The following is a 26112-nucleotide window of genomic DNA, read 5'->3' as shown; positions in this document are numbered from 1 at the left end:
CATGGGCAATAGAGTGAGATTCCGTCTCAAAAAAAAGAAGAAAAAAGTGACTCTCAGTGGGAAGGGGAGCTAGAAAGGGGATGGAGAAGAAAGATAATCTTCCCCTGGAGCAACACCTTCAAGTCATCCCTCTGAAGTCAAACTGCTTCTCTCCATTATCCAACTGTAGTCTCTGACATCCAGCTGCTTCTCCTCTTCTTCTTCTCCTCCTCTCCTTCTCTGCTGGCAGAGCCTGGGGTTTTTATGGGCACAGGATGGGGGACAGGGCAGGCCATGGGTGGCTTTGGAAAAGGCAATATTTGAGTGGGAAAACAGGAATGCATGTTTTCACTTCGGGCTGCAGTTCCAGGCTTGAGGTTGGGACCCTCACCAGGGACCTGCCATCTTCTGCCCAGAATTTCCCCACCTCAACATTACTCCTGCAGAATCCCAGGGAGTTCTGTTTGAGAAGCCTTATCAAATTTGCTATTCCTCATGGGTCCTAGAGATGCTTAATAAAATATTATTATGGTAATTAACAAAACAGAAAGAATAAAACAAGGGAAAGACAAAAGGGAGCATCCCAAGCGCTGGGATTACAGGTGTGAGCCACTGAGCCCAGCCTGGTCCTGATAAGAAACTTTCACAATCTATTCCCTCTGAAGCCTGCTACTTGGAGGCTTCATAAGCATGATAAAACCTTGGTCTCCATAAATCTTTACCATAGCCAGACATTCCTTTCTATTGATAATAACTCTTTCAACAATTTGCCAATCAGAATGTTTAAGTCTACCTATGACTTGGAAGCCCCTGCTTCAAGTTGTCCTGCTCTTCTAGATAGAATTAATGTAAATATTGCATGTACCAATTGATGAATTAAGTCTCCCTGAAATGTATAAAGGCAAGCTGCACCCCGACCACCTTGGCCACATGTTCTAGGATCTCCTGAGGACTATGCTGTGGGCCATTGGTCACACATATTTGGCTCCGAATTAATCTCTTCAAATATTTTACAGACTTTATATCTTTGTTGACAAATAGGTCATATGAGTAATAATAGATAATATTTATAAATCTCTCACTCATGTGTTAAGCACTCCTTGTACATGATTTCACTTAATTCTAGGAAAACTCTTGTGAGAGAGATTTGTTTTCTATTTTAGGTTAAGTAAACCAGGGCTCAAACAATTTAAATAACTTTCTAAATTTGACATAACTAGCAAATGGCATATGTGAGATTTGAATCCAGTCGTATACTTAACGCCAGAGCCCATATTCTTAATCCTTGCCCTGTACTGCCTCCTTGGGAGAAGGCATGGTTTGGGCACTCAAGGACCTCATGTATGTATAATAGCTATTTTTAGAAATCTTTAAAAATCTCTGTCATTGGCCAGGTGCAGTGGCTCATGCCTGTAATTCTAGCACTTTGGGAGGCCAAGGCAGCAGGATTGCTTGAGCCCAGGAGTTCATACCCAGGTTAGATAACATAGCAAGACCCTGTCTGTACAAAGAATACAGAATAAGCTAGTGGGGTGGTACACACCTGTAGTACACACCTGTTATCAGGAGGCTGAGGCGGGAGAATCACTTGAGCCCAGGGGATCGAGGCTGCAGTGAGCTATAATCATCTTACTGCACTCCACCTGGGTGACAGAGTAAGATCCCGTGTCAATAAATATATGTTGTCTGGGCACAGTGGCTCACACCTGTAATCCCAGTACTTTGGGAAGCCGAGGTGGGCAGATCACTCGAGGTCAGGAGTTTGAGACCATCCTGGCCAACATGGTGAAACCCTGTCTCTACTAAAAATACAAAAAATTAGCTGGGCGTGGTGGCGACTCCTGTAGTTCCAGCTACTCGTGAGGCTGAGGCAGGAGAAATGCTTGAACCCGGGAGGCGAAGGTTGCAATGAGCCAAGATAGTGACACTGCACTCCAGCCTGGTGCCTGGTGACAGAGTGAGACTCTGTCTCAAAAAAAAAAAAAGAAAAGAAAAGAAAAAGAAACATATGTATATATATATCGGCCACACACAGTAGCTCATGCCTGTAATCCCAGCACTTTGGGAGGCCAAGGTGGGCAGATCACTCGAGGTCAGGAGTTTGAGACCAGCCTGGCCAACATGGTGAAACCCCGTCTCTACCAAAACCACAAAAATTAGCCAGACGTGGTGGTAGGTGCCTGTAATCCCAGCTACTCAAGAGGCTCAGGCAGGAGAATTGCTTGAACCCAGGAGGCTGAGATTGCCATGAACCAAGATCACACCTTTGCACTCCAGCCTGGGCAACAAGAGCAAAACTCCATCTCAAAACAAAAAACAAAAACAAAAACAAAACGAAACTAATATACATATATATGTCATATGTCACATACATATATATCATCTCTGGATGTGTTTCTATTTTCTGTCCTTCCTTGCATCCCTGGTTATTTATTATCTTGTCTGGTAATTTTTATTGATTGTTATATATTATGTATATTACATTGTAAAGCATTTGGATGTTATTGTCTTCCTATAAAAAAAAAGTTAAGGTTCATATATTTTTTCCTGGAAGTTAATTTGATTTGTATCAGTTTATTTTTTCTTTTTCTTTTTTTTCTCTTTATTTTCTTTTATTTTTTCTTTTTTTCTTTTTTTTTATTTTTTAAAATAGCCCTATTTCTAAAGCATGGAAGTTTTGAGATCCAAACTCAATGCCCAGGGAATACATCAAGTTCTCTCAACATTTTTTTTTTTTTGAGATGGAGACTCAGGCTGAAGTGCAGTGGTGCATTCTCAGCTCACTGCAACCTCTGCTGTCCAGTTCAAGCAATTCTCCGGCCTCAGCCTCCCAAATAGCTGGGATTACAAGCATGTGCCACCACACCCGCCTAGTATTTTTTTTTTTTTAAGTAGAGACAGGGTTTCACCACGCCAGGTTGACCTCAAACTCCTGACCTCAATTGATCTGCCTACCTCGACCTCCCAAAGTGCTGGGATTACAGACACGAGACTCCCCGCCCTGACCTTTTTTTTTTTTTTTTTTAAATCAGGCACTCTCCGAAGCCAGTGTAGGCTCAGAGAGACTCCCTCTCTACTTTTTTCTATTCAGAACCATAATTTGGTATCCCTACACTCTTCCAGCGACTCCAAGTTATCTCTGTTCTTGCAACCCAACAATAGCTGTTTTCTGCCAGAATTTGTGGATGTTTTCCTGTGCAGGTAGCACTTAGTATTCAGCCAAAGACTAAGGGAATCCCTTTGTATTTCTTGAGCTCCTTTTCTGTGTACATCTCTCCTTTCTTCTACTCTGCCTCAAAAATCACAGCCACTACAACCATTTGAAACTCTGATCTCTGCTTCTTCAGCTCGGCAACATCTTTGCACTCTAATTAGTCTTCACCTCTCTGCACCCTGGTTTGGAAAGTGCGCCCAGGCAGAGAGCTGGGTCAAATACGGAGCTCAGCTCATGTATTTCCATTTTCTCAAACATCACAGTAAGCACTGTCTGTTATTCAATGCCGAGAAACAGTTGCTTCATATATTTGCCAATTTTGTTGTTTCTGATGTAAGAGTAAGCCTAATACCTGTTACTTCATCATGGCCACATGTGAAAAGCCTTGGTATTTTTTTTTTTTCTTTGCTTCATATTTTTAAAGTTAAAATGAATTACTCTTTCTTCTTTCTTTTTCCAAATCCTGCACAATGGGCATTCATTTTATAACAATCTGATCGTCTCTGAATTTTCACTGCTAACTTTGGGAGGAATTTAGTTTAGAGTTTAACTTGAAAATAAGAATAATCATAATCCCTCCTTAAAACTAACTCCTTCCTTGCTCAGGGGCCCAAAAACCCCCTTTGTCAGACTAATGAAAGGCCACAAGAATAAAATTATGGTAAGGGTCTGAACTCTTCTAAGATGGAGACATAGTTTCTTTCTGTCTTTCTTTTTTAAAGATGTAGACATAGTTTCTATAATCCCTTACTGCTCAGGGGTCATGCAGCCAGAGGTCACAAGAGTTGTCACTTTCCCGATTGCTTCCATAGATAATATCACTCTAGATGCTATGCTATCTATACTATAGAACCCAAGATTGGTCTTTTTTGAGATGTTTTTCATATTGACCCCACCCAGACTCCTGGGTCATGACTCAGTTGGTCCTGTGGTCCCACCCAGAGGCCAACTCAGCTCAGCACATGAGGATTGTGTCCACACCCCTATGTTTTCATCCCCAACCAAGCTGCAGCACCCATTTCCTAGCCCCCTGCCCACCAAATTGTCCACAAAAGCCCTAAGGTCTGAGCCTTCAGGGAGGCTGATCAGGGTGTTAACTCCAGTTCTCTTGCATGGGCTGGCCTTGTGTGAACTAAATTCTTTCTCCACTGCAATGTCATGGTCTCGGTGGCTTGTGATTACACCACTTTCTTTCCTCACTATCACTTTTTGGATCTCAGGTCTTCATTCTGAGACCGTTTTTCTTCTTTCTGAAGTCATTTTTTAGGCATTCTTTTGGTGAAGGTCTGCTGTGGCAGATTCTCTCAGATGTTATTAGCCTCAAAATAGCTTTATTCTTCCCTCATTCCTGAAAGATAATTTTTCTAGGTACATAATTCAAAGTGGATAATGATTTCTCTAATTTCAGGTTGACAGTTAATGATTTTTTTTTAGCACATTGAGGACATTATTGATAAATGTATTTTCTTTCTATTTTTCTTTTCTTTTTTTTTTTTTTGAGACACAGTCTCACTCTATTGCCCAAGCTAGAGTGCAGTGGCTGGCCTTGGCTCACTGCAACCTCTGCCTCCTGGGTTCAAGTGACTCTTCTGCCTCAGCCTCCTGAGAGTAGCTAGGATTACAGGTGCCTGCCACCATGCCCGGCTAATTTTTGTACTTTTAGTAGAGATGGGGTTTCACCATGTTGGTCAGGCTGGTCTCGGTCGTCTAACCTCAAGTGATCCGCCCACCTTGGTCTCCCAAAGTGCAGGGATTACAGGTGTGAGCCACCACGTCCACCTGATAAATGTATTTTTCTACCTTTGTTGTTATGAAATCTGTAGTCTAGTTGTCATTCATTTATAGGAAATTGTTTTCTTTTAAGATGCTTTTAAAATATTTTTACCTTTGTGTTCTGGAGTGTTACTATAAGGTACCTAGATTTTTAAGCTTTTTTTCTTTTCTTTTCTTTTTTTTTTTTTTTTTTGAGACAGGGTCTCATTTTATCACCCAGGTTGGAGTGCAGTGGCAAAATCTCAGCTCATTACAGCCTCAACCTACCAAGCCAACTCAGCCTCCCAAGTAGCTGGGAGTACAGATGTGCACCACCACACATGGTTAATTTTTGTATTTTTTTGTAGAGATGGAGTTTTGCCATGTTGCCCAGGCTGGTCTCAAACTCCTGGACTCAAGTGATATGACTGCCTTGACCTCTCAAAGTGCTAGGATTACAAGCGTGAGCCACCACGCCCAGCATGGAGTCCTTTTTATTTATCAAGCTTGCTGTAACTCATGTTTTGGCCAAGCGTGGTGGCTCACGCCTGTAATCCAAGCACTTTGGAGGCCAAGGCGGGCAGATCACCTGAGGTTGGGAGTTCAAGACCAGCCTGACCAACATGGTGAAACCCCATCTTTATTATAAAAAAAATAAAATAAAATAAAAAAGGAAGTCATGTTTTGGACATTCATAAACTTATATCTTTCATCAGAATTGAAAAATAATCATTAATCCATTAATTATTTCTTTTTCTATATTCTTACTAATCTCCCAGAAATTCGTAGATTAGATTTATTCTATTTTGCACATCTGTTAATCCGACTTTTATAATTTCCATCTTCTTATTTTCTTTATTACATTATAGGTAATTTATTCAGATTCAGCGTCCATAATATAATTCTCTTTTTATCCTTGTATAATCTGCTGTCAGCCAAGGCTTTATGAAGTTTTAAAATGTCAACAATTGCCAGGTGAGGTGGCTCACTCCTGTAATCCCAGCACTTTGGGACGCCCAAGTGGGTGGATCACCTGAGGTCACGAGTTTGAGACCAGCCTGACCAACATGGTGAAACCCATCTCTACTAAAAATACAAAAAATTAGCTGGGCATGGCAGTGTGTGTCTGTAATCCCAGCTACTTTGGAGGCTGAGACAAGAGAATCTCTTGAAACTGGGAGGCGGAGATTGTAGTAAACCAACATCATGCCATTGCACTCCAGCCTGGGCAACAGGACAAGATTCCATCTCAAAAAAAAAAAGTCAAATTATATTTTTCATTTCACATACATTGTTTATTTCTATTTTAAAAATTCCAATTATTTATGATAGTCTTTGTTGCTTATTTTGTAATTCCATTTAAAAATTCATAGTATTTCATATAAAGTTATTTTATAGTTTGAATATAGTTTGCTGATCTCTGATTGAAAGAACATAGGTATTTATCTTAATCTTTGGGGATATTGGAGGCTTAAATTGGGGATTTTTTTATGCTTTTACTAGAATCCAACAGGAACTACCCTTCTTGAACTACTTTAGTTTTTTCCAACATATTTCCTTATTTAGGAGTCTCAGGGTCAAGAAGCCTATCTGAAACTAGCCCAAAGCTTGTCTCCGATCAGTTGTAAACACTGATATGTCTACATTTACCCTTAGGGCAATACCAAACTCCAAGCCTCTCAATACTCATGCTCCCATTCTGGTTTGAGCCTTTATTTATTTATTTAGAGGCAGGGTTTCACCATGTTGGTCAGGTTGATCTTGAACGCCTGACCTCAAATGATCCACCTGCCTCGGCCTCCCAAAGTACTGGGATTACAGGTATGAGCCACTGCGCCCAGCTTTTTTTCTTTTTTTTTTTTAAGAATCATGTGAAGATTTTAAGCCCCACAATGTATTTAAAAACCTTTTCCAGAATCTCCTTGTTTTAGAGTAGCAGGATGCTTTCTAGTGTGTAGTCTGTCATACTGACAGAAGCCAAAGTCCTATAGAAGGCCTCTTTTCCTCTTTGTTTGGAAAATGATTCATGTGTACTTCAGAATCATAAAAAAGGTAAAATATACATTTGAAAAGTGATTCAGATATATATATTTCAAGAATAGTGAAATCACAGTAAATAAGATGAAGGTAAACTAAATGTATATCTTAGTAAAAAATTCAGATATAAATTTGAAAACGAAATGATATCGTGGGCTGGGCCTGGTGGCTCATGCCTGTAATCCAAGCACTTTGGAGGCCAAGGCGGTGGATCACCTAAGGTCAGTAGTTCAAGATCAGCCTGATCAACATGGTGAAACCCCGTCATTTAAAAAAAAATTTTTAAAAAGAAAAAAAAAAAATGATATCACAGTATTACCAGCAGAAAGAGGACTAAAACTAAAACAGATAAGAGGTAGCCTCAGAAGGAGTATTGATACAGAGGATCTAGATACTTTATTCTGCATATAACCGGAGGCTGAGAATCCAGGGTTGGCCCCAGAGCAGAACCTCCCAGTACAGAAAATGGTGAAATCAGCTGAGATTTTTGTATATATGTGGAACAGTAGGGAGGCAAATTGAATATTTCAGATGTCAAATGGAGGCACCTAGTCTCCCCTGAAGCTGTGTGCCAAATTTTGAAGACACTTTCGGTGAGAGACTGAATACCCAATCTGAAAACCTCTTTTTTTTTTTTTTAGAAAGAAAGAAAAAAAAGAATGAAGAAGAGGAGGAAAAAGGAAGAGAAAGAGAGAGAGAGAATGGGAGTATTGCTTTCTTGCCCAGGCTAGAATGCAATTTAGTAATGAGTTTTGAAAACCTCTTTTATACCGATAATTATACTTAATGATGTAGTCAGGAAGAAATAAGGTAAGAAAATAACAAACAAACAGCCAACCAATATTTCATTTAAACCTATGAAATGCTATGCGATTACTGAGGAGTGATTTACTTCTGATTATGTAGTCACTTTTGGAATAGGTGTGAGGTGGTAATGTATGTTTTGTGTATTTGAAGTGGAGAGTTCTATAAATGTTTATTAAGTTTACTTGTTCCGGGTCTGAGTTCAAGTCCTGAATGTCCTTGTTAATTTTCTGTCTCGTTGATCTATAGAATCGTTAGCTCTTCTTGTTACATTGATCCTTTTGCCATTATGTAATGTCCTTCTTTGCCTCTTTTGCTCTTTGTTGCTTTAAAGTATACTTTATCAGAGGTGAGAATTGCATCTCCTGCTTTTTGTTTATTTGTTTATTTTTACTCTCTGGTTGGTTGGTAAATCTTCCTCCTTCTTTTTGTTTTGAGTCTTTGTGTATTGTTGCATGTAAGATGAGTCTGGATGCAGCATACCGATGGGTTTTGGCTTTTTATCCAATTAGAATATATATAAGTTTAATACTGGTATTTGATGCTAGCTGGCTGTTTTGCCCATTAGTTGATGTAAATTTTTCATTGTGTTAATGTTCTTGCTTTTTGATATATTTTTGGAAAGGCTGATATTGGTTGTTCCTTTATATGTATAGTGCTTCTTTCAGAAGCTCTTGTAAAGCAGGCCTGGTGGTGGTGAAGTCTCTAAGTACTTGTTTGTTCGCAAAGGATTTCATTTTTCCTTCGCTCATAAAGCTTAGTTTGGCTGGATAGGAAATTCTGGGTTGAAAGTTCTTTTCTTTAAGGATGTTAAATATTGGTCCCCACTCTTATCTAGCTTGTAGGGTTTCTGCTGAGAGATCTACTGTAAGTCTGATAGGTTTCCCTTTATGGGTAACCTGACCTTTCTCTCTGGCTGCCCTTAGTATTTTCTCCTTCATTTCAACCCTAATAAATCTGGCAATTATGTGCCTTGGGGTTGGTCTTCTTGAAGAATATCTTTGTGGTGTTCTCTGTATTACCTGGAGTTGAATATTACCCTGCCTTGCTAGGTTGGGAAAGTTTTCCTGAATGATATCCTGAAGAGTATTTTCCAACTTGGATTCATTCTCTTCGTCACATTCAGGTACACCTATCAAACGTAAATTAGGTCTTTTCACATAGTCCCATATTTCCTGGAGACTTTGCTCATTCCTTTTCATCCTTTTTTCTCCAATCTTGTCTTCTCGTTTCATTTCACTGAGCTGGTCCTCGACTTCTGATATCCTTTCTTCTGCTTGATCAATTCGACTGTTTAAACTTGTGCATACTTCGCGAAGTTCTTGTGTTGTGTTTTTCAGCTCCATCAATTCACTTATGTTCCTCTCTAAATTGTCCATTCTCGTTAGCATTTCGTCAAACCTTTTTTCAAGGTTCTTAGTTTCTTTGCATTGGGTTAGAACAAGTTCTTTTAATTCACGGAAGTTTCTTATCACCCACATTTTGAAACCTGCTTCTGTTATTGGAACACACTCGTTCTCCATTAAGCCTTGTTCCATTACTGATGAGGAATTGCGATCCCCTGTAGAGAGAGAGGCATTCTGATTTTGAGTATTCTCTGCCTTTTTAGGCTGCTTTCTTCCCTTCATTATATATTTATCCCTCTGTCATCTTTGTAATTACAGACTTTCTAACTAGGTCTCTGAGCAGACGTCCAACTTTTTGATTCCCAGCGCCGAAATCTGAGCAATCCACTGCTCCGGCCAAAATAGCGGTGTTAAGATTGATGGTGCTTTTCTGCCCGGGAATCTCCAGACTCTGCACCAAGAACTGCCGCTCTAAGGCGCCAGCTAAACCGCCGCACTGGCCACAAGAGACGCCCTGGCGACCCGTGGGGCTCCTCTGCTGGGAATCTCTTGGTCCGTGAGCAACAAATAGTCGTCTGAAAGTGTGGCGTCCTCTCGTTCTCTGCGCTTTCACTGGGAGCTAGGTGCCCGAGCTGCTAGTGATCAGCCATCTTGGATCTCTCCCTGAAAACCTCTTAAGAGCAGAACTTGGGTGGTGCAGTGGCTCTCACGCCTATAATCTCAGCGCTTTGGGATGCTGAGGTGGGTGGATCATAAGGTCAGGAGTTCGACATCTGCCTGGCCAAGATGGTGAAACCCTGTCTCTACTAAAAATACAAAAATTAGCCAGGCATGGTGGCGGGCATCTGTAATCCCAGCTACTTGGGAGGCTGAGGCAGGAGAATCGCTTGAAGCCGGAAGGTGAGGTTGCAGTGAACTGAGATTGTTCCACTGCACTCTAGCCTGGGTGACAGAGAAAGACTCTCAAAAAAAAAAAAAAAAAGAGAGAGAGAGAGAACTTAACTTTCCAAAAACCTTCAAGAAAGGTAACAAACCCTATTTCTCAATTTTAAGAGCCCTAAAAGACCATTCCTTGGAAAAAGAACAAATCAGAGATAGGCTGAATCTAATCCACTTCTACCATACCCAGCTTTCCTCCTAATCCCACACATGCTCAGTCCCAGATTGAAATGAGATGATCAGCCCCCTCCTCTATCAGCCCAACAGATTAAAGGATGAATTCTCTATGATGGGCTATAACACCATCTGGAGCATATATGGTACTTTACATATAATATCTGCCATACAATCAACATTTTCTGGACATTCGAAGACCAAGACTTTAAGACAAATCCACAATTATAATCAGAGTTTTTTGTTCATTTGTTTGTTTGTTTTAAGATGGAGTCTCACTCTGTCGCCCAGGCTGGAGTGCAGTGGCAGGATCTTAGCTCACTGCAACCTCCGCCTCCCAGATTCAAGCGATTCTCCTGCCTCAGCCTCCCAAGTAGCTGGGACTACAGGCGCGCACCACCACACCAGGCTAATTTTTTGTATTTTTAGTAGAGACGGGTTTTCACTGTGTTAGCCAGGATGGTCTTGATCTCCTGACCTTGTGATCTGCCCGCCTCAGCCTCCCAAAGTGCTGGGATTACAGGTGTGAGCCACTGCACCTGGCATAATCAGAGTTTTCAATACATTTGTCTCAAGAATTTAGTAGACAGAAGATAAGCAAGGATAGAGCTGACATGAACAACACTTTCAATTTATTTGACTCCCAACAACAACAGAATACACTTTCTTTTTCTTTCTTTACTTCTTTCTTTCTTTCAGACAGAGTCTCACCCTGTCACCCAGGCTGGAGTTGCAGTGGTAAGATCTTGGCTCACTGCAACCTCCACCTCCAGGGTTCAAGCAATTCTCCTGCCTCCGTTTCCTGAGTAGCTGGAATTACAGTCATGCACCACCACACCTGGCTAATTTTTGTATTTTTAGTAGAGATGGGGGTTCACCATGTTGACCAGCCTGGTCTCATACTCCTGACCTCAAGTGATCGCACAGCTTGGCCTCCCAAAGTGCTGGGATTACAGGTATGAGCCACTGTACTCAGACAGAATACACATTCTTCTCAAGAACATATGAAACATTTATCATGACTGACCATATTCTGGGCCATAAAACAATCTAAATAAATTTAGAAGGATTAAAATCATAAGGTATATTCTCTGAATATAATCAGATTAAATTAGAAATCAATAACAGAAACAGCTATAGAAAAACTATAATATTTTGGAAGCAAGGTAACATACTTCCATGTAGCCCATGGATCAAATTTAAAAAAATCAAAAGAGAAATTAGAAAGTACTTTGAACTTTTTTTTTTTGAGACGGAATCTCTCTCTGCAGCCAGGCTGGAGTGCAGTGGTGCTATCTCGGCTCACTGCAACCCTGCCTCCCAGGTTCAAGCAATTCTCCTGCCTCAGCCTCCCACGTAGTTGGGATTACAGGTGTGAGCCACCACACCTGGCTAATTTTTTTTTGTATTTTCAGTAGAGACCAGGCTTCACCATGTTGGTCAGACTGGTCTCAAACTCCTGATGTCTCATGATCTGCCTGCCTTGGCATCCCAATGTGCTGGGATTACAGGCGTGAGCCACGAAGCCCGACCTAAACTTTTTTTTAAAATTAATTAATTAATTAATTAATTTTTTTAAGATGGGGTTTCACCATGATGGCCAGGCTGGTCTTGAACTCCTGGCCTCAGGTGATCCACCCACCTCAGCCTCCCAAAGTGCTGGGATTACAGGCGTGAGCCACTGCACCCGGCCCTAAACTTTTTTTTAACTAATGCATAGTAACTGTCCATATTTCAACCAAAGTGAAAACATATGAAAATTTAAAAGTATTTACTGTTAAATTTTAATCATTTTCTTTTTGGAAATCCTGGTTCATGTTCTGTCATGAAAAAGAATTATTCTGAGTGAAAAAAAAAACAGACAAAAATGAGTACATACTATATTATTTCATTAAAGCTCTAAGAAATGCAGTAGTGACATAAAAGATCATAGCTATAATGCATCATAGATAATAAATAACAGATATTAGGTATCGATATTAGATATAGTGACAGATATAGATCAATAGTTTTATGAGAAGGATGTCAAGAAAAGACTAAAAAGGAGAACTTAAAAAGAACTCTGCTTGGGTGTGGACTGGACTTAGTGACTGCATCCAAAGAATATAGTATAGAAAGAAAAATAGTAAGTTTACAGTGGAGAAACCTGGCAACTATCATCTTAATGAAATGATCAATGTTTGCATCAACCCGTGATCTCTCATATTGACATATGTACCACGTGACATGGTGCACGGAGAAGGGCACCTCACCTCTTGCAATATTCCTCCCCAAGTCCCATAACCCCACCATAATCATTAGAACACAACAGCCAAACCCAAACTGAGGGGCATTCTACAAATTACCTGACCAGTACTCTTCAAAGTTTCAGGGTCATGAAGAGCAAGGAAAGCCTGCCACAGGCTGGAGAAGACCAAGAAGAAATGGTGACTGAATGCAATGTAGTTTTTTTTTTTTTGAGAGAGGGTCTTGCTCTGTCACCCAGGCTGGAGCACAGTGGCAGCACAATCACAGCTCACTGCAATCTTGAACACCTGGGCTCAAGTGATCTTTCCATCTCAGCCTCCTGAGGAGCTGTGACTACAGGTGTGTACCACCACACCCAGCTACTTTGATTTTTGGTAGAAACAAGTATGTTGCCCAGGTTGGTCTCAAACCTTTGAGCTCAATCCATACTCCAAATTCAACCTCCCAAAGTGGTGAAATTACAGGTGTATTGGACCCTGGAACAGAAAAAGGACAATAGTTTAAAAACTGCTAAAATCTAATTAAAGTCTATAGTTTAGTAAATAATATTGTTTCAGTGTTACTTTCTTAGTTTTGACAAATACGCCATGGTTATGTTAACATTAAGGGAAGTTGGGTGGAGGGTATTAGCTGCAATTTTTCTGTTGCATCTAAAATCGTTCAAAAACAAGTTGTTTGTTTTAAACAATTTTATTTACGGATGGGCCAGCATTAAACAAGTATAAAATGAGTTCCGAAAAAACCCACTGTCATCACAAATCAAATACTTAGGAATAAATCTAATAAAAGATGTGTGAAACCTGTACATTGGAAACTACAGACTATAACAGGGTCTATTTTTAAGACCTAAATATCAGAACAAGGGTCGGGTGCATCAGCTCATGCCTGTAATCCCAATACTTTGGAAGGCCAAGGCAGTGGATCACCTGGGGTCAGGAGTTAACGAAACCCCATCTCAACCAAAATGCAAAAATTAGGCTGGGTGCAGTGGCTCATGCCTGTAATCCCAGCACTTTGGGAGGCTGAGGCAGGCGGATCACCTGAGTGGGGCTGGAGTTAAAGACCAGCCTAGCCAACATGGTGAAACCCCATTTCTGCCAAAGAATACAAAAATTAGCCAGGTGTGGTGGCATGCACCTGTAATCTCAGCTACTCGGGAGGCTGAGGCATAAGAATCACTTGAACCTGGGAGGTGAAGTCTGCAGTGAGTGGAGATCATGCCACTGCACTCTAGCCTGGGGGACAGAGTGATACTCCGTCTCAAAAAAAAAAAAATAAATAAAGCTGGGAATAGTAGCTCATGCCTGTGATCCCAGCACTTTGGGAGGCCACGGTGGGTGAATCACCTCAGGCCAGGAGTTTGAGACCAGCCTGGCTAACGTGGTGAAACCCCGTCTCTACTAAAAATACAAAATTAGCCAGGCATGGTGGCACATGCCTGTAATCCCACCTACCTGGGAGGCTGAGGCAGAAGAATTGCTTGAACCCAGGAGGCAAAGTTTGCAGTGAGCAGAGATCGTGCCATTGCACTCTGGCCTGGTCAACAAAGAGAGACTCTGCCTCAAAAAAAAGAAAAAAAGAGAACATCTCCTTCACCTTGGAGCAGGCAAAACATTTCAAGACAAAAGCACTAATTATAAAAGAAAAAAACTGGACTATCTTAAAATTAAGAACTTATGCTCAAAAAAGAGGGTCCGTCACAAGAATGAAAAGGCAATGCACAGATGAGAGAAGATATTCAAAATATAATATGCATATTCCACAGAAGTCTAATATCCAAAGTATATAAACTATATGTAAACAACAATTTTATAAATAAGGAATATACTGTAGTGCTCCTCCTTCACAGGGGATACATTCCAAGACTTCCAGAGGATGCCTGAAACCATGGATAGTTTAAAAATTAGCTGGGCATGGTGATGCATAACAGATACTTGGGAGGCTGGAGTGGGAGAATTGCTCGAGCTCAGGAGTTCAAGGTTGCAGTGAGCTATGATTGTGCCACTGCACTCCAGCATGTGCAACCAAGTAAGAACTCGACTCAAAAAAAGAAGAAGAGTACATATTGTATGACAACACTTTTTAAAGTATAAGAACAAATAAGACTAATATATTTGGTTAGAAGTCAGGATAGAAGTTTCCCTTGCAGGAAAGGGTTTATAGCGACTTGACCTAGAATGTCAGTTTCGTTTGCAAAAATTCAAGAACTATGCATTTATGCTGAAGTAACAGATGATCTGTATAAACAAGAACACTTGCTTACCTTATGTATTCATTGAAGGTTAGCAGAATGGCTCAGGTCATCAGACTCACTCAGGGACCCAAACTGACAGAATAGTCACCTTGAATGTTTCTGGTTGCCATCCACAGAGAGAAGAGTGCCCAGGAGGGTGCTGTGTCAATATTCAAATGACCCAGCCTGGGAGTCATGTGTATCACTTCTTGTTTTTTGAGACAGAGTCTTGCTCTGCAGCCCTGGCTGGAGGGCAAATATGTATCACTTCTGCTCACAATTAATTCATTGACTACAACAAGCATGTGGTTCCACCCTAACAGTGGGACCAAACAGTGGGGCCAGGAAGTAAAATGCTACCATGTCTAGAAGTGGAGAGAATCAGAAACATGGTAAACAACATACTTCGATATGTTGACCACTTATATTCTTCTCAAATATACTTTTTTTTTTTTTGAGACATAGTTTCACTCTGTTACCCAAGCTGGAATATAGTGGGGAGATCTCAGCTCACTGCAACCTCCTCGTCCCAGGTTCAAACCATTTTCGTGCCTCAGCCACCGGAGTAGCGGGGATTACAGGCACCTGCCACCATGCCTGGCTACTTTTTTTTCGTATTTTTAGTAGAGATGGGGTTTTGCCACGTTGGCCAGGCTGGTTTCAAACTCCTGACCTCAAGTGATCTGCCCACTTCAGGCTCCCAAAGTGCTGGGATTACAGGCGAGACTCCATCTCATTAAAAATAAAAAATAAAAAAACCTAAACTTTGAGGACTAGACACTTTCATTTTGTCTATCTCAGATTTTATGCCTTTTCAGCCATAAAAATTTTAAGAGAAAATTTTCATATGTCAGAGGCACGTGAACCAGAGCAACTCCATCTTGAATAGGAGCTGGATAAAACGAGGCTGAGACCTATTGGGCTGCATTCCCAGATGGTTAAGGCATTTTAACTTACAGGCTGAGACTGGAGCTCAGCATAAGGTACAGGTCACAAAGACCTTGCTAATAAACAGGTTGCAGGGAAGCTGGCCAAAACCCACCAAAACCAAGATGGTGATGAGACTGACCTCTGGTCATCCTCACTGCTACACTTCCACCAGTGCAATGGCAGTTTACAAATGCCATGGCAATGCCAGGAAGTTATCCTGTATGGTCTAAAAAGGGGCGGCATGAGTAATCTGCCCCTTGTTTAGCATATCATCAATAAATAACCATAACAATGGACAACCAGCAGCTCTCAGGGCTGCTCTGTCTATGAAGTAGCCATTCTTTTCTTCCTTTACTTTCTTAATAAACTTGCTTTTACATTACTCTGTGGGCTCACCCTGAATTCTTCTTGCTGGAGATCCAAGAACCCTCTGTTTCCTGTAACAGGTAGAAATAGCTTTCATTGCTACCTAGCTAAAACAACTCCTTTCTGGTTATTCTATTAAAAATAACTTCTTACACTCACCTAACATAGACAATAATAATTATTTTTTCTATTTGTTTCCTGAAAACTAGAAGAAAATGTCATGTGTTCAGGGAAAAATAGATCAGCATAAAACAGGATTCCGAGGGTTTATAAAAAAGACTCACTCCTTTAAAAATCCAAAATTATGCTAAAGATATTTAATTCCAGCTGGGCTAGGTGGCTCAGGTTTATAATCCTAGCCCTTTGGGAGGCTGAGGTGGGCGGATCACAAGGTCAGAAGATCAAGACCATCTTGGCCAACATGGTGAAACCCCGTTTCTACTAAAAATACAAAAAATTAGCTAGGCGTGGTGGCACGCACCTGTAGTCCCAGCTACTTGGGAGGCTGAGGCGGGAGAATCACTTGAACCCAGGAGGCGGAGGTTGCAGTGAGCTGAGATTGTGCCACTGCACTTCAGCCTGGCAACAGAGTGAGACTCCATCTCAAAAAAAAAAAAAAAAATCTATATAGCCAGGCAAGGTGGCTCACACCTGTAATCCCGGCACTTTGGGAGGCCAAGGAGGGTGGGTGGATCACCTGAGGTCAGGAGTTCAAGATCAGCCTGGCCAACATGGTGAAACCCTGTCTCTAGAAAAAATTTATTAATTAATTTTAAAAAAAGATATTTAATTCCTACATCCTCTCAAACTGACTTCTTTTTTTTTTTTGAGACAGGGTCTCTGTTGCCCAGCCTGAAGTGCAGTGGTGTGATTGCGGCTCATGGAAGCCCAGTCCACCCAAGTTCAAGCAATATTCCCACTTCAGCCTCTTTATTTTATTTTATTTTATTTATTTTTATTTTTTATTTTTTTTAAAGATGAGGTTTCACCATGTTGGTCAGGCTAGTGTTGAACTCCCAACCTCAGGTGATCCACCTGCCTTGGCCTCCAAAGTGCTTGGATTACAGGCATGAGCCACCACGCCCAGCCTGCACCTCAGCCTCTTGAGTAGCTGGGACCACAGGCTTGCACCACTACACCTGGCTATTTTATTTTATTTTACTTATTTATTTATTATTATTATTTTGAGATGGAGTTTTGTTCTTGTCTCCCAGGGTGGAGTGCAATGGCACCATCTTGGTTCATCGTAACCTCCGCCTCCCAGGTTCAAGTGATTCTCCTGACTCAGCCTCCAGGGTAGCTGGGACTACAGGCACCTGCCAACACTCCTGGCTAATTTTTGTATTTGTAGTAGAGACAGGGTTTCACCATGTTGGCCAGGCTGGTCTGGAACTCCTGACCTCAAGTGATCCACCCGCCTCGGCCTCCCAAAGTGCTGGGATTACAGGCATGAGCCACTGCACCCAGCCAACTATTTTATTTTTTGTAGAGACAGACACATGTTGCCCAAACTGGTCTCAAACTCCTAGGCTCAAAGGATCCTCCCAACTCCACCAACCAAACTGGCGGGATTACAGGTGTGGACCACCACACCCAGCCTTGCCTATTTATATGTTAACTAATTGATTAATTCTATTGTCATTTGGGAAAAGATCTCATAAATTTAAAATCCTACTTACCTCATTCTGAGTGCAGTTTTATTCTTAAAATATCTATCCAGGAGGCTGGGCGCGGTGGCTCACACCTGCAATCCCAGCACTTTGAGAGGAAGGCAGGCAGATCAACTGAGCTCAGGAGTACGAGAACAGCCTGGCCAGCATGGCGAAACTCCTCTACTAAAATTACAAAAATTAGCGAGGCACAGTAGTGCACGCCCGTAATCCCAGCTACTCAGGAGGCTGAGGCAGGAGAATCACTATTCGGGAGGTGGAGGCGGCAATGAGCCAAGATTGCACCGCTGCACTCAAGCCTGGGCAACAGAGGGAGACTCCCTCTCTCTGAAAAAAAAAAAAAAGAAGATGACGAAGAAGTCTATCCATATATCTTTACACTGCTGTGATGGATATGAATATACTGCACTCTTTTTTATTTTATTTTTTGAGACGAAGTTTTGCTCCTGTTGCCCAGGCTGGAGTGCAATGGCGTGATCTCGGCTCACTGCAACCTCCGCTTCCCAGGTTCAAGCGATTCTCCTGCCTCAGCCTCCAGAGTAGCTGGGATTACCGGCATGTGCCACCATGCCCGGCTAATTTTTTGCATTTTTAGTAGAGGCGGGTTTCTCCATGTTGGTTAGGCTGGTCTCAAACTCCCGACCTCAGGTGATCCGCCTGCCTTGGCCTCCCAAAGTGCTCATATTACGGGTGTTAGCCACTGAGCCCAGTACTCTTTTTTATTTTTTATTTTTGGTTAACCTTACATTAAATGTAAATAACCATATTTCATATGCTTACCATTTTTACTGGCTAGATCATTACTCTAGTATATTTTTTCAATTTAACCTCTGAGTAGCTAAGATTAAAGACAACATTTGCTTAAGTTCAAACTGAAATTTATCAATTTTTCTTTTTTTGGGCCAGGTGAGTGCTAAAGGTTTATCAATTTTTAAAAGGAACTACTTATTCATTATTATTTTTTCCTGAGTTATAATTTGCCACACATTTGAGGACATTGCTAACATTTTATGAGAACGTTATCTTCTGTTTTTTTTTTTTTTTTTAGATGGAATCGTGCTCTGTCACCCAGGCTGGTCTGCAGTGGCAAGATCTAGGCTCACTGCAAATTCTGCCTCTTGGGTTCAAGTGACTCTTCTGCCTCAGCCTCCCAAGTAGCTGGAACTATGGACGCGTGCCACCAGGCCCGGCTAATTTTTGTATTTTTAGTGGAGATGGGGTTTCACCATACTGGCCAGGCTGGTCTTGAACTCCTGAACTTGTGATCTGCCCACCTGGGCCCCCCAAAGTGCTGAGATTACAGGCCTGAGCCACCGCACCCTACCCGAGAACGTTATAGTCTTAAAATATTTACATTTGAGATTTTCGAGTATGTTGCTGTGTTGCTGCGTTTTGTCTATTTTTATCTAGAGGTCATCTTCCTTTTCCTGATTTTAGAAATAATGTGTTATTATAAACAATTCAAGTCACAGTGAAATGTATAAAGTAAAAAAGGTCACTCTACAGAAAGTCAACCAGTGATAAAAGAAAAACTTCAGCTGAATGAAATTTAAAAGAGTTTAGGCCGGGTGTAGTGGCTCACGCCTGTAATCCAAGCACTTTGGAGGCCAAGGCGGGCGGATCACCTGAGGTCAGGAGTTCAAGACCAGCCTGACCAACATGGTGAAACACCATTTTTTAAAAAAAAGAAAAAAAAAAGAGTTTAATTGAGCAATGAACAATTCGTGAATTGGACAGCCTCCAGAGCCAGAACATGCTCAGACACTACAGCTCAGCCATATGATGGAAAGAGATTTATGGCAGAGAAAGGGAAAAGACGGACACAAAATGGGAGTAAGGTACAGAAACAGCTGGATTGGTTACAGCTTGGTGTTTGCCTTCTTTGAACACGGTTCTAACAGTTGGCTACATTTGATTGGCCAAAACTAGGTAATTGGCATGAGTGTAGGCTACGGTCTGTTTTACGCTCCACTTGTATATAGTTCACAATATACTGAGAAACCTTTAGGCTGAACTTAAAATACTTAAGGAGGCAGCTTTAGGCTAAACTTGATTTGATACCAGTCTTAACAGTTTGTGGATTATGTTTTTGTATCCTTTTCAGATATGCATGTATACATTCAGTCATTTATTTAACATTTATTAAGTGCCTGTATGTGCCAGGGGGCAGTTAAAAGGCTATTGCAGCAGTTCAGATAAGAGCTCATGGTGGCTTCAACTAAGGTAATAGAGGTGAACATGGGGAGAAGCAGCCGGATTCAGACTTTCTTTCTTTTGAGATGGAGTTTCACTCTTGTTGCCCAGGCTGGAGTGCAATGGTGTGATCTCAGCTCACCACAACCTCCACCTCCTGGATTCAAGTGATTCTCCTGCCTCAGCTCTGGAGTAGCTGGGACAACAGGCATGTGCCACCATGACCAGCTAATTTTGTATTTTTAGTAGAGACGGGTTTTGTCCATGCTGGTCAGGCTAGTCTTGAACTTCCGACCTCAAGTGATCCACCCACCTCAGTCTCCCAAAGTGCTAGGATTATAGGCGTGAGCCACCTCGCTTAGCCCACACTATGTTTTGAAGATAGAGCTGACAGGGCTTGTTCATTCATAGATCTGAAGGAGAGACAGTGCTCAAGAGTAACTCTTTGGGTTTTTGGCCTATAAAAGTGGGTAAATGGGATACCATTTATAAATATAGAGAGACTATAAAAGGGGCAGATGGATTTTAGAAAGAAAATCAAGAGTTGAGTTTGGGCCAGGCTTGGTGGCTCACGCCTATAATTCCAGAGCTTTGAGAGGCCAAGGTAGGAGGATCCCTTGAGCCCAGGAGTTCAAGACTTATGAAAAATAAAAAATTAGCTGGGTGTGGTGGCCTGTAGTCCCAGACTTGGGAGGCTGAGAGGGGTGGATCATTTGAGTCTGGGAGGTTAAGGCTACAGTGAGCTGTGGTTGCACCACTGTACTCTAGCCTGGGTCACAGAGAGACCTTGACCTCCCCCCACCAAAAAAAAAAGAGTAGGATTTGGATACATTAACTTTGAGATGCTGTTAGACATCCAGGAGGAGATGCAATGTAAGAAGTTGTTGTTCAAGGGGTGAGACAAGGATAGAGTTATACATTTGGGAGTCACTGGCATACAGATGTAATTTAAAGTCACATAATCGGTTGATATCTACCGAGGAAGTGAGAGCAAATAGAGTAGACGAGAGTGTTGGGTATTCCAACATTTCAATCTGGGAGGAGAGGAAGGACCAGCAAATGAGACTATGTTGGAGGAGCTAGTGAAGTAGAAAGATAAGAAAGTGTTATCAGAGGGAAATAGCATTCAATGGTGTGGAAAACTTCTGAGGCATCAGGGAATATTGTGACAGTAGGTAGCTAGTCAGGTATGAGCAGGGCAGGAGAGGGCTTTCCCCCACTATACACCAGGAGCATTGGGCGACCATCAGGTGATGGTCAGGCGGTTGTGAACTGTTTCTCCAAAGTAATAATTGGTCACAGCCAGTGCGAGGGAAAGGCAGTCTCTTACTAGATAGAAAACACTTGAAACTGATCAGCAGCTTCCCAATGAGATCTCATGAGTGGGGAGAAATAACACAAGATCTCAGAAGCACACCAATGTGTAAAACCCCAAGTCAAGAGGTCAAGCCATGCACTTGGTTTCTCAAGTTGCCCGCTTGGCCGTCTTGCAAGTGTACCTTCCCTCCTTTCCTTACTGTTCTAAAGCTTTTAAAATAAACTTTCCCTCTTGGCTTGAAATTTGCCTTGTTCTCTCCTTCTGCCTATGCCCCTCGGTCAAATTCTTTCTTCTGAGAAGGCAAGAATTGAGGCTGCCGCAAAGCCATAAGATTTGTCACCGGTAACTCGGATACCTTTCACCAGTAACAAGATCACTGAAAGTCAGTCAGTAAATTTGTTCAAAATAAAGACCACTGGTGACATTTGATAAATAAGAATAGTGGGGAAAATAGTGGGGGAAAGGGCTAAATTGGAGAGTCTAGGGGGAGAATAAGGAAGTAGAGACAACAAATACTTATTTTGAAGAATTTAGCTATAAAGGGAAGGAGAGAAACGCAAGGGTAGCCACAGATGTATGTAGGGGCAAGGTATATATTTTAGGCATGTGTGCAGGTTGAGTATACCTTATTCAAAATGTTTGGGACTAGGAGTGTTTCAGATTCTGAATTTTCTGGATTTTGGAATATTTACATTATACTCAAGCATCCCAAATCCAAAATTTTGAGATGGGAAATGCTCCAATAAGTTTTTTTTTTTTTTTTTTTGAGTGTCATCTTGGCACTCAAAAAGATTCAGATTTTGAAATATTTCTTTTTTTAAAAAAAGTTTTTAATTTTATTTTTTTTTTTTGTGAAAGAGAGCTAGGTGACTGCCGGCTTTTGCCAAAGAGAGAGCAGTCCTGATAAGCCAGAGCTGCTTGTATTTATTCAGTACAGATTTAATGACAAAGGCCTGGAGCAAACACAATTTGTGGGTAATTAACATTGTTGTTCCCCACTTTCCAGGGAGCAGTCTTGCACAGGCACAGATTATCAAAGGTTGGTTTCTGGAGACACAAACAAACAAACTTATCTAGATAAATTCCTGTACACTCCCTTGTTACCTACCCCTTCCCCTTAGCCTCAGGGTAAGAGAATTAGCTGCCTTCAGCTTTTATTCTCTCCTGAAGCTTTTGCAAAACCTTCCGACCTTTCAGGGTTTGCGTTCTCTCCCTGTAATTTCTCCCACCACCCTGACCCACCTCCTACATCTCCCCCTTTTCTGTTTTTTTTTTTTTCATTAGGCTTTGTTGATTGAAGAGTACAGATGTGTGCAGCAACAGGTTTGTCAGGCGTAGTGGTCATTGCACATTTTTCGGCTTTGCATCCTTACAAGAGTTGCAATGTATAACAGAAAGCATAGCAAGGAATAAATTATCTGGAGTGCATGGTGTCTGTGTCCGGAGCAGGATTTATTCAGCCTCCTGAGTTGTCTTCTTCAGCACCCCCCAGGTGATAGTTGGGGCTTGTGCCGTCCAACGAAGCCGCAACCTCTGGGACTGTAGGTTCTTTGGGGTCACTTCCTTCACTTCTGGCACTGGGTTGGGTTCTGGCTGCACCATGGTAATGTTTGATGCGTTGTGCTGGAATCCAAAGAGGGCTGACTGTGCAGTCTCTTCACCTCCATTTTTGAGGGTTCCGTCATGAACCATTGCAGCGTTTGTCACATGGGGCGCCAGCTGCTGAGTCTGTCCTGCAGACTATTTCATGTAAATTCTGCCTCAATGCAAACTGTATAGACTTTTCTAATGAAGGATCTTTTTCAATCAGCATTTTCACCACCATCCCGAAAGTTTCACAGTCTTATCAGTAAACCTGTTCAATCTCTTTGGTTTTTGATGCTATTGCTTTAGAGCGACTGGTTAGCTGACTATCTTCAAATAATTCTATGCCATCTGCTGCGTTTGACTCAGGTTCCTCTGGCTGGTCAGTAAATAATGGTGCTGTGGATCCTGCCTCATACTCAGAAATTTCAGGCAAGTTACTTTCATCTGATTTCTCTTGCTTTTCAGCAGCCCACTTGCTTGCAGCCTCAGCAAATTCCTTTTCAGTTAGCCTACCGGATTTGTCTAACACCTTTGATGAAGAAGCTGCTGAAGCACTTGAGGGTGAAGTATCTCTTGATGTTTTCAAAGATTGGACAGGCCTCTCTTTGTTCCTATGTTGAGACTGATGGAAAGAGTATGATTTGCTCCTTTCGGGAGAGTAGCTTCTGCTACTGACACTGGAGCCAGATCTGCTGTGTGGAGAATCCTTTCAGCCACCAGGTGATTCTCTGAAAAAAGCATTATGTCTTTTATGAGAAGACCGCTCTCTTGCATAATGGGAAGAGTAGAAACTTTTTCTTCTAAAGCCATCTCTCATGTCCCTGTATTCAGGTTGCCTGCTTGAAGAATGATCATCTCTTGTCCATCTATAACCAGATTCATCACTGGGATAACTTTGAGGTGATGCTCGTTCTCTCGGAAGTCTTTCATATTCATATCATCCCTCAGACCACAATTCATCTCCTCTGTAAGCCATTGAATGCTTTTAGGAATCAAATTTAACATTTTCAACAATTTCTGACTCGGGCCTTCCGGGAGACCCTGTAAACGTAGTCGTGCGCCCGCTGCTGCAATCCCTGGGTCTTTAATTTTTAAATTTTAATTTTTTTTTAGATGGAGTCTTGCTCTGTTGCCCAGGCTGGAATGCAGTGGCACAATCTCGGCTCACAGCAACCTCTGCCTTCTGGGTTCAAGTGATTCTCCTGCCTTAGCCTCCCAAGTAGCTGGGACTACAGGTACCCACCACCATGCCCAGCTAATTTTCACAACTTTAGTAGAGACAGGGTTTAATCATGTTGGCCAGGCTAGTCTCGAACTCCTGACCTCAGGTGGTCCACCGCCTTGGCCTCCCAAAGTGCTGGTGTTACAGGTGTGAGCCACTGCATCCGGCATGATTTTATATTTTTGAATTTGGGATGTTCAACCTGTATATTACTAGTGGAAGTAATATATTGTTGGAGAATAATCTGTCACATTTTGAAATATGCAATCCCTTTGACACAGCAATTTGAATTCTAGCAGATCATATGTGTGTGTGTGTGCACGCGCACGTGTGTGTGTATGTACATACACACTGCGATGGCTGCTACTGAGCGTCAACTTGACTGGATTGAAGGATGCAAAGTATTGTTCCTGGGTGTGTCTGTGAGGGTGTTGCCAAAGAAGATTAACATTTGAGTCAATGGACTGGGAAAGGCAGATTTATCCTTTTTTTTTTTTTTGAGACGGAGTTTTGCTCTTGTTACCCAGGCTGGAGTGCAATGGCGCAATCTTGGCTCACTGCAACCTTCGCCTCCTGGGTTCAGGCAATTCTCCTGCCTCAGCCTCCTGAGTAGCTGGGATTACAGGCACGCACCACCATGCCCAGCTAATTTTTTGTATTTTTGGTAGAGACGAGGTTTCACGATTTTGACCAGGATGGTCTCGATCTCTTGACCTCGTGATCCACCCGCCTCGGCCTCCCAAAGTGTTGGGATTACAGGCGTGAGCCACCGCGCCCAGCCCTGGCAGATTTATCCTTAATCTGGGTGGGCACCATTTAATCAGTGGCCAGAATAAAAGAAGGCAGAAGAATGTGGAAAGACTTGACTGGCTGAGTCTTCTGGCCTCCATCTTTCTCCTGCCCTGGAACATCAGACTCCATGTTCTTCAGCTTTTGGACTCTTGGATTTATGCCAGTGGTTTGCCAGAGGCTCTTGGGCCTTCAGCTACAGACTGAAGGCTGCACTGTCGAATTCCCTACTTTGGAGGTTTTGGAACTCAGAATAGCTTCCTGGCTCCTCAGCTTGCTGACGACCTATTGTCTATTGTGGGACTTCACCTTGTGATTGTGTGAGTCAATTATCCTAAAAGACTCCCCTTCATATGTATATCCATCCTATTAGTTCTGTCCCTCCAGAGAACCTTGACTAAAACACACATGCACGTGTACATACTTATGTACAGTCTTAGCCTATCTGAGCTGCTCTAACAAATATCGTAGACTGGGTAATTTGTAAACAGAAAGGTATTGCTTACAGTTCTGTGAGGATGGGAAGTCCCAAGATCAAGGTGCCAGCAGATTCAGTGTCTGGTGAAGGCCTGTTTTCTGCTTCAGAGATAGTGATTTCTCCAGCCTGGCCAATATGGTGAAACCCCGTCTCTATTAAAAATACAAGAATTAGCTAGGTGTTGTGGCACATACCTGTAATCCCAGCTACCCGGGAGGCTGAAGCAGGAGAATTGCTTGAATCTGGGAGGCTGAGGTTGTAGTGAGCCAAGATCACTCCACTGCACTCCAGCCTGGCGACAGAGCGACACTCTGTCTCAAAGAGAAAAACAACAAAAAACAAAAAACGAACCAGCATAGAGGCTCACACCTACACTCTCAGCACTTTGGGAGGCCGAGGTGGGTGGATCACAAGGTCCAAGAGTTCAAGACCAGCCTGGCCAACATGGTGAAACCCCATCTCTACTAAGAATACAAAAATTAGCTGGGCGTGGTGGCACATGCCTGTAATACCAGTTACTCAGGAGGCTGAGGCTGGAGAATTGCTGGAACCCAGGAGGCAGAAGTTGCAGTGAGCCGAGATCGTGCCACTGCACTCCAGCCTGGCGACAGACCAAGACTCCTTCTTGAAACAAAAAAAAAAAATTCAAGATTTTACTATGAGACCCAATCATGTCAATAGGTGATACGATCTGCAGAGACAGCATCTTTGGTGCAGGCTTTAGGGAGGGTTTTAGTATCTTTCTGGGGGAGAGAGGGTCTATCTGATATAAACACTTCATAAATTAGTTTGTAAATGAAATAATAATATCATATGATCAGTGAAGAAAAAGAA

General features: G+C 42.1%; 1 pseudogene; it reads right to left on the bottom strand.

The window, feature by feature from the left end:
- Nucleotides 1-22499: 22499 nt before the first annotated feature.
- Nucleotides 22500-23765, bottom strand: LOC105708182 (periphilin-1-like; annotated as a pseudogene).
- Between the last annotated feature and the right edge of the window lie 2347 nt (nucleotides 23766-26112).

The sequence above is a fragment of the Aotus nancymaae genome, unplaced genomic scaffold (assembly GCF_030222135.1).
Source record: "Aotus nancymaae isolate 86718 unplaced genomic scaffold, 86718_ANA_hifiasm-v0.15.2.pri h1tg000010l, whole genome shotgun sequence".
Classification (NCBI taxonomy): Eukaryota; Metazoa; Chordata; class Mammalia; order Primates; family Aotidae; genus Aotus; species Aotus nancymaae.
Note: the sequence above shows the minus strand (reverse complement) of the source record. Positions and strands in the feature narration are given on the sequence as shown.